Genomic DNA, 9,228 nt, shown 5'->3' with positions numbered 1-9,228 from the left:
ATCTGTGGTGACACTCTTAAGCTTCATGTTTTTCTTAGGGCACGTCCATACTAATGTCAAATCATGGCAACTATAAACTTTGTGATGATTGTGCCAATGTCTAGTTAATTAGAAATATGAAGGATCATGGTATTGTATTGTTATAGAATTACTAAATGTGGTGGACATTTTTATTGTTTAAAATAATTGTTTTTCTTCTTAGGCATCTCTTACTAAATGCATGAATAAGTACGCATAAGTGCATTTTAATTCAAGATGGCTATTGTTTCAATTATGTTTCAAGTGACTTTTAAAAATTGTATTTACCTATTAAATTATATTTCCAGTCCTTGCCTGTTTATTAGAACACAGAGATTAAATGCTCCCTAACATCTCCTTTTTCTCTTTGGGACTTCCTTATCTCTGTCTATCCAATTTTATCCAACCAAGATCAAACACAACCTGCTGTTTTGAGCTTTCAGCCCCTGTAGATTAAATATATTACAATTCTCCCCCAAACTCCCTTTATGCCTGCACTTTAATAGCTTTTCTCAAATGTGGGATTTTATTTAATGATGGCCCTATTAATCCTCTGTGGTTTCTTTCCAGAGACCAGGCTTCTCTTTTTTCTTCTACAATCATTTCAAGCACCATTGACTATTATGAAGTAGATTTGTAAATACAAATTAATAATGGCTTCAGTAAAATAATTTTTATATCAAATATCTTGTATCACTTTCCTGCCATGAAGATAGACATTACAATCATGATTACTTGTGCCCTACCTAGCACTACAGCCAATTTATAGATCATTTGTAGCAACAGTGAAAATATTTTGAGAGGATTTTGTTGGTCTTATTTAGAAATATATTATAAATATCCTGAAAAATCTTCTTTGGGGACATTGTTTTTAAAAGAGATAGCCAATCTAAGGTAAAAAACATTTTCCTTTTATGCCACATATAAAGGAGAGGACTATGGTGACTGTTTAACTTATACTTAAAGCACTAGAACCTGACCAGAATGAAATCTTCCTAACATCATTGGGTACCTCAATTCCTGTAAGTCACTTGTTATTTATGGGGGGGGGGGGGCTAAATATTTCCATTACTGTGTGTGAAGTAGAGTAATAGCCACCTGAAGATGTCTACATCCTAAATTCCAGAACCTGTGAAAATGTTAGGTTTGATGGCAGCAGAGAATTATAGTAGTTGCAGGGAAATTAAGGTTGCTACTAATCTGATCTTAAAATAAAGACATTATCCTCAATTGTGCAGAGGGGACCCAATGTAATCACAAGAGTCTTGAAAGTAGAAAGAAGCAGAAGGGACAGTTAAAGAAAGTGATGTGGTGATGGAAGCAGGATCAAAGGACTGCTATGTTGCTGGCTTTGAAGATGGAGAAAAGGGGACAGGCACCAAGGAATGTGAGTATCTTCTAGAAGCTAGAAAACAAAAAACAAACAAACAACAAAAAAAACCCAGCTTCCAGAAGGAACAATATTTTGATTTCATCCACTGAGATCTACATCAAAGTTCTAAACTATAGAACTATACGATAAAAAATGTGCACTGTTTTATGCCACTATATGTGTGGCAAATTTTTATGGCAGTAAATGAGAAATGAATACATCACATATAGCAGTCAGATTAATGCTTTGTTATTAAGGCATTTCTGTGTTGGGCTGACTTGCTGTCTCCCTTTTCATGGAACTGAATTTTGACATCTGGGTCACTCAAATATTAAAGTTAAAAAAAATTAAGATCACCATCAACAGATGATGGTTTTAACTGGAAATATAAAGCATAAGAAGCATAAAAACCTAAATACATCACTGCAGTTTGGTAAGAATATACTCCACGTATAGTTACCATGGTGTGTTTATCACGAATGAGCTCTCCCTCTAAGCCAGGAAGTGAGGAGGTGGGCTTGACATCCTTGAAAATCTTTAAGCCTGTGAGACTGGATAAATTTTTATGGAATTTTAAAAATAGAGTTAGCTTTCTCCAAAGAAGAGATAGCTCCCAGGTGTTATGAAAATCCAGAGATTAAAATTTAAGTTGATATTCAAGATTCTTGAGTAACTCACCACCGTTTGCTGACTGTGGGCCACGTATGTGCCATATAATGTTCTTTAGATTTCCATATATGTACATGTATATATGTGTGTGTATAAACATAATCGTATATGCATATCCCATACTAAAGCTCATGACAATGGAATCAAGTTGGTATTCTTTTCTAGTTGGATTCCAATACGTCTAAACAAGATAAATATTTTATTATAGGTAAAGCCAAGACTTGGGCACATGCTTTTGTGTGATTTCAAATTCTTCCTAGTACATTATAGTGACTTACTTTGTTAGTTTGTTTAGTTTTACAAATTGTTGTCTTTATTAACAAATATTAATGAGGCAGGTAAGGATGACTGCCAACAGAGGTATGTGTAATAAGAAGTGTTTAGTTACATAAGAAAATGAAAGGATCACTAGAAAAAATTATGTTATCACTGCAATGGGTTTGAGCCGAAATATATCCCATCATTTTATAGCATTAATTCCACAACACTTTCTCTAAATATGGAGTCTGGGTTTTTAAAAGATATTGACAACTTGACAATGACTTCATTGGTACTAACATGAATGGTTCTGAGAATGCAGGTGCTGTCAATCTAACAGATAAACAAGGACTTCCAAAGATCCTACTATACGTTCAGCACTATTTTCCATGTGTAGTGAATCTAAAAATTAAAAGATGCACATTCCATAGTTCATGAAACTGAGTTTGGGATAAGATAAAGCATACGGGCAAGAACAGAGAGAATGTGTTAGAAATAAAGAGATGGGAGGCTGAATAGATTGAGATTAGATCATGAAAGATTTTTTAAAAACAGCCTAATAGCCCACAGAGATATACAACGTAAGTGATTTGTCAAGGCGATGATAGGATGCCCTGTTAGTAACATTTCGGATAATCCATAGTGGGGAAAAACTTGAATTTGAAACTACAGCTAAGAGTCAGTTATCTCTGGGTCCTAATCCTCCCTGCTTTATACAGTTTCATTACAAATAAAGCTGAAAATCTTTGGTCTTAGTACTTTCAGAACAATATTTCCCATCCTTAAAATGTAGATTAAAATGCCAAACTTATTCCTTTAAAAAAATAACTTGATTTTGTATTTTTCCAGCATCTTATGAAATGATATTATAAAAGTTGTGCATATGTATACCTATGTAAATAGCAATTCAACAGCTTACAATATACTTCATACCTATTTTCTAACTTGAGGTCCCAAATAACCCCACAAGGTCGATAAGAAAGTAGCCGTATGCTTATTTTAAGCCTGTGGTAATGGAGACTCCAATTGTTAAGGGGTGAATTCAGGATAAGAATCCGTCTTCTGCCTTTTCATCTCTCACTGACAATATCTTCATAACAACAATCACTTCGGAAATGTAAATAAATCCATCACCTCTCCTCTTGGCTGTAATGTCAGTTCTCTGCTCCCTGTAAACTATTTGACCATGAGATCTCAAATGCATTTTTATCAAGGTTTACAGCAGATTTTTGTTGGTCCTGAGATATCTACGTGAATTGCTGTTACTTGCATTCCAGTACTGGTGCGGTTTATAATTTGAGTTTACTTTTCATCTTCGGAAATCTGAGTTCCTTCTACTTTCCCCTTATGGAATTGGAGACACAAAACAAAAGCCAACCTGACCGTGAGCGAACACATGGATGGTTTCCTTGGTAACATATGTGTGAAAGACTGCAGAATCTTCCCAATTTCCATTTGTGCTTCCACTGGGGCCGCTCATACTGCTCATACGGGTGTGCCTATGTGACAGCAAGCCATTTTGTGTATGAGCGAGTGCTTCTAAGAGACAGGGTGAGGGTGAGGGCAAAAACGTGTTTACCCAAAAGCAAGTGTAGGAGAGAAATGAACCCTTGACAGCGAGAGTGGGAGCGGGGGCATGAAACCCCGAGTTCCTTTTTGAGCTCTACAAATGTGATGAAAGGAACACTGAAGTGAAAATAGCAGCACAGAGAAGAAAATTATTTCAGTTCTAAAATGAAGATCACAATCCAAATCTCTTTGTTTTGGTTTTATTATTTGTCGTATTAGGGAGTGGCTGTGTTCGGTGACTTACCCAGCAGTGAAACAATTCTTCAGAAGTTCATGAAATTTTTTGTTTTCAATTGCAGGGTTAAACCAACTACGTTTATACTCTGTTGATAATATTTGATATTTATGCATCCTCACTATATCTCAGGTATATTTCCAGGGTCTCACATGTATTATTTTAAGTAATATTGCATAATGTCACATAATCTTAACAGAAAGCCTTTTTTTTTTTTTTTGGTCTTTTTTAGATACAATAACTGAGGTTTAGAAAGGATAAGGAATTAGTCCAAGGTAACCCAGGCAGGAATAAATAGCCAGGATTTTGACTTATGTGTCTTGCTCCACAGCCATACCATTTGTAAGGAAGCAATATTGCTGCCCCAAAGCCTTGACTATGATAACACCAACCAAAAGGGAATACAGCATGCTTGAAGTCTGTATGTGATATCTTTGGTTCATTTATTTTTCTGTATATTGCTTAAGATTTTACCACATATTTGAACTAATGAAACAAAACTTGTAACACAATTTTGGAGTCTTAACATCATAATTATACGTATGCTCTTGGCAAGCTAGAGAAGGTGGCAGACAGGTGCAATTCAACAGGATGAGAAGCAGAGGTATTTGAAAAGCAGAAGCAAGGTATTTGAAAAGCAGAAGTACAAAACAGAACAGAACTCAGACTTTCATGAAATAAAAAAGAATGGGGAAGTCAGGTGGAATGCAAGCTGGAATGGCTCTAGATATGAGCTGGTTACATGCTACTTCTTTCTATCTTTAGGACATGAGTAGAGATGGTCACCAACCTAATCAGTTCCCCTTCTCCAATTGTATATATAGGCACTTCTTAAATAATAGAAAAGAAGTGCTCCTTAAAAAAAAAAAGAAGAACAGATGTGTATTCTATAAAATCATGTATTAAAAATAACAGAGCATTTGAGAAAAAATAGAATTGGGCTAACTTAAGGAACTGTAACCAGTAAACTAGTCCAAGATATAACTATTCCGATGAATGTTTTAGAAGTTAAAATGAAACTTACTAATAAGGACACATTAATTTCTAATAAATGCAAAACTATATAGTAAACATAGAACTTTACCAGAATGAAATAAGTGAAGATAACTAGATGGAAAGTTGTATAAGATAGAATTGCCGGAGCCAAGTAATAGAAATAAGAGTAAAAGCACACGGCTTGGTATTTGTTACATGCATGTATTTTATATTTGGTTTTCTCTGTATTTAGAATATTTCATAAAATTTTAAAAATAGACCTAAAAAAAGTAAATTCCAATGAAACCATACTATAGTGTTACTGGAAGAATATATTAAAATAAATATGAACTCATCACTATAGATTTAATCAGGGTACTTTTGCCAGTATCTTTTTAGATGTGTTTGTAACTTATTTAAACTATACCTCTATTTTTTTTTTCTTTTTAAAGTGACTCCTTTGTTTCTCAGAAATTTCTCTGACCATTTTCATGAGCTATTCCTACCTGCCAGGGCAGAAGTCAACACATCTATAGACACAACAAAAATTAGTCAAATCATCTCCAAAATTTAGTCTAGTAGAGCCAGGCATGGTGGCTCACGCCTGTAATCCTAGCACCGTGGGAGGCTGAAGTGAGTCGATAGGTTGAGCTCATGAGTTTGAGACCAGCCTGAGTAAAAGTGAGACCCCCGTCTCTATTAATACAGCTGTCTCTACTAAAAATAAAATAGAAAAACCGAAGCAAGAGGATCACTTGAATCCAAGTTGGAGGTTGCTGTAAGCTCTGACACCACAGCACTCTACCCAGGGTGACAGCATGAGATTCTGACTCAAAAAAAAAAGAAAAAAAATTTTTTTTAGTCCAGTCTAATAATATCAGTACTGTATCTGGTTCGACACAGGAGCTGTGGAATGATCGTTTAGCCTGACTGAGGTTCCCTTTCCCCTCCTCTTCAAATTGGCACTGGGCTGTGGGACAGAGGAAAGTGTTAAATACATGATTTCAAGCACAATTAGGAGGAGGTCTTTGTCTTGTACGATACTTCCCTGAGCTCCAGCTGGCATGTTCTGAGTACACTTGGATGAACTGTAAACCTGGGGATTCTCTGTTCACAGCTCCTGGAGTCTGTGGTTGAGGAAACCAGGGCATATTCTCTGACTCAGCCAGGGCTTCGGAGCCTCACCTTGCCGACTCTCCCTCCCCTCTCTTCTTGTCCTCTAGATGTTTCTGAGTGTCTGTCACATACTAGCCTCTGGCCTGGCGCATGGATGCTGAGACCTCTGTGCTGTAGTCCTATGCCTCCGTCCCCACCCCTGCTACTGTGAATGTCCGGCAGGCTGTGGGCTTTCAGTTACCATGCAGGGAACTGAGGAAAGCTCACTGGCAAGAGACTCCCCCTGCCACAACTCTCCTGAAGCTGCCTTATGTTGACTGAGAACCGTCAGGTACAGAACTGTCCTCACAGAATCCTACCCCTGATTCTAGGGGAAGGCAACTTGCCCTGGATATTTCCCCACTTATTGAACATGCCTCTACTTCTCCAGGCCAAAGTTTACAGAAGCAACGGGACTTGGGCATTCCTGCCTTCCTTTTCTCTATCTCTGTTATCTTATCATGAATCACATGGCCAGAAGGGACAGACTTTTGCTTTTGCTTTCAGTTTAGTCAAAACTTCCCTTTACACTGATTACCATCAAGGTAGTAGCCATCCTCTCTCCCCCTTCTTAAAACTACGATGAAAGGGGAGTTTCAAACCTACTAATGGATAAGAAATAGAATTTGGGATATTCAAATACAGCTGTTTCACATTTTTGCTTCCATCTTTTGTTTGAAGAAAGGTTTGGTTTTACAGTTTAAAAATTGAGTATAGAGAAAAGTGAATAAAATTTAGGAGTTTTTTGAGGTAAAGCAAAAGATAGAAAGTCAAACTGGTGATTTCTAGTGACATGAATTAAACAGCAGAAAAGCCTTGTAAAGATAGGAAGGAGTGACTCAAACACTGGTAGTCGGAGCTCCAGGTTTTCTAGTAGAGAGAAACATAAATGTAGTTAATACCAGGAAATACAGTTTCAGGTAGGGTCTTAAGGCACTGATATTCAGAAAGAATCCAAGTGTGAGGGTAGATGGCAGTGAGAGGTGTAGTAAAAACAATGAATGATAAAGATTGGGCAATTAAAAGCCTATAGTAAGAATGTTGAGAGAAAGGTAGAAATTCATTCATCTATATAAAACATGAAATCATCATACTCGATTCTAGGGTTTATTAAAAATAAATAAACACACTTAAGGAGTACAGCTGTTTCCACTTTGTATATTTCATTTTATGAGTGCCTAGAAAACAATGTAAAAAAAAGAAAACAAAGTCCCTTTTTAAGTCAGTGTTTCTTTTCCTCTTCACAGACAGGGATGGTGTGCTGCTTGGGGACAATAACAGTGTCAATAGATGACAGAGAAAGGAGGGACTCTCTGTTCTGAGTTTGCTGCTGCTTTTATTTCTAGGAAAGAATTTAGAATAGAGTAGAAAAATAAAAATAGAACAAGAAGAAAATGGAACAAATATTATAAAATAGAAACTGAAATCCCAGTTAGCCAACGAATTGAAGAGGAAACCTCCTTTCATTGAGTTCAAATATCTGATCCCAACAGAAATTCAGAGTGCTTAGTGAGTTTGCAAAATAATTGTTTAAAGTCATGACAAGAAATTAGGAATGAAAAAGAATGAAAAGGGCACCAGAAAAATGTAAAGAAAATATCAAATCTATTGTCAAAGCCAAGAAAATGGCTGATATCATAGTAACAGAACAACTATTGGATAGATTGTATTGATAAAAGTAGTGGTTTGAACCTTTGTTTGAATATGGTGACAGAACTCAGCATTTTATTCTTCTCTTCCTGGGAATTCTTCATAAACATCAAGGAGATGTAATAAAATGTAAAAATCTTTTTTGGGTGAAGCAAAACTAGACATCAGTTAAAACTGCAGATTCTCAAATAGCTGGGGTGAATCTCAACAGAGCAGAAATAGAATAGGTGTGTTCATGAAAAAGTGAAGGGAAAAATACTCCATGGAGATAGTTGATATCAGCTGTGGATTTCAGGAAGAATCAGGAAAAACACCATTATTTAAACTGAGGATCATATCCTGAAATGGAATATCAAAATTCACAGTACATAACATCAAGAACAGGGTGACATAGTCTTTTATATTGGGAAAAAAACCCATTACTACTTGTTTATGTTGGCTAGGGAGAAATAACACCTCAACAATTCTCTAGCTGATCAGAGTCACAAGAATGTCCCCTTCCCCTCACTTCTGAAAATAACTGATCTAGAAAAGAAAGAAACACAAGAAGAAAACAAACAAACAAAAACCAAGCTACTCTAAATGAAGAGTAATTTTTTAAAAGGCATAGGGTGGGAGGAACAGGAAAAGAAAATGGCAGAGAAAGGATATTATGGTAACTGGTTGCTTTAAATCCCCCACCCCCATTTATATCCTGGTAAATACAGTGCACTTAACAGATAGTAATGGTATTCTCTAGGCAATTTGACAGATAAGGTCACTTACAGAGAGTGAAAGAGCCAGGCTAGTCTTAGTTTTCTCCATGTACCATTAAACATGAAGTAGAGGCATGCCTCTGAAAGAAAAAGGTGTAAACAAAGATTTTATACCAAGTGTACCTGTATTTGAGTAAAACATGTTACAGATCAACCATTATGATCATACAAGAACCAGGCAATAAGATGTCCCTGTGAGTCTTTCTTAAAAACATAAAACCACCTAACCAAGAGATAATTGGGTACCTTTGTCTTGAAGACACACATGAATATACAGTATAGGTGTATTTTGTGGTAAAGGGGTATAATATTGCTAACGTCAGGAAACAGATTTAATGCATCATATGAATGTTTAGTTTTAAAGGTAAAATTAGAACAAAAATTAAAACCTTCTTAAGCTAGAAATACACTCATACAAGAAAGGAGAACACAGTAAAGGATTATTCAAATCTACAAAACACATTTTAAAATAATCTACTGAAGAAAAGAATCCCTATTTAATAAATGGTGCTGAGAAAACTGGTTAGCCACGTGTAGAAGACTGAAACTGGACTCACACTTCTCACCATTGA

The sequence above is a fragment of the Otolemur garnettii genome, unplaced genomic scaffold (genome assembly GCF_000181295.1).
Source record: "Otolemur garnettii isolate 467f Iridium unplaced genomic scaffold, OtoGar3 scaffold00070, whole genome shotgun sequence".
In the NCBI taxonomy this organism is placed as follows: domain Eukaryota; kingdom Metazoa; phylum Chordata; class Mammalia; order Primates; family Galagidae; genus Otolemur; species Otolemur garnettii.
Note: the sequence above shows the minus strand (reverse complement) of the source record.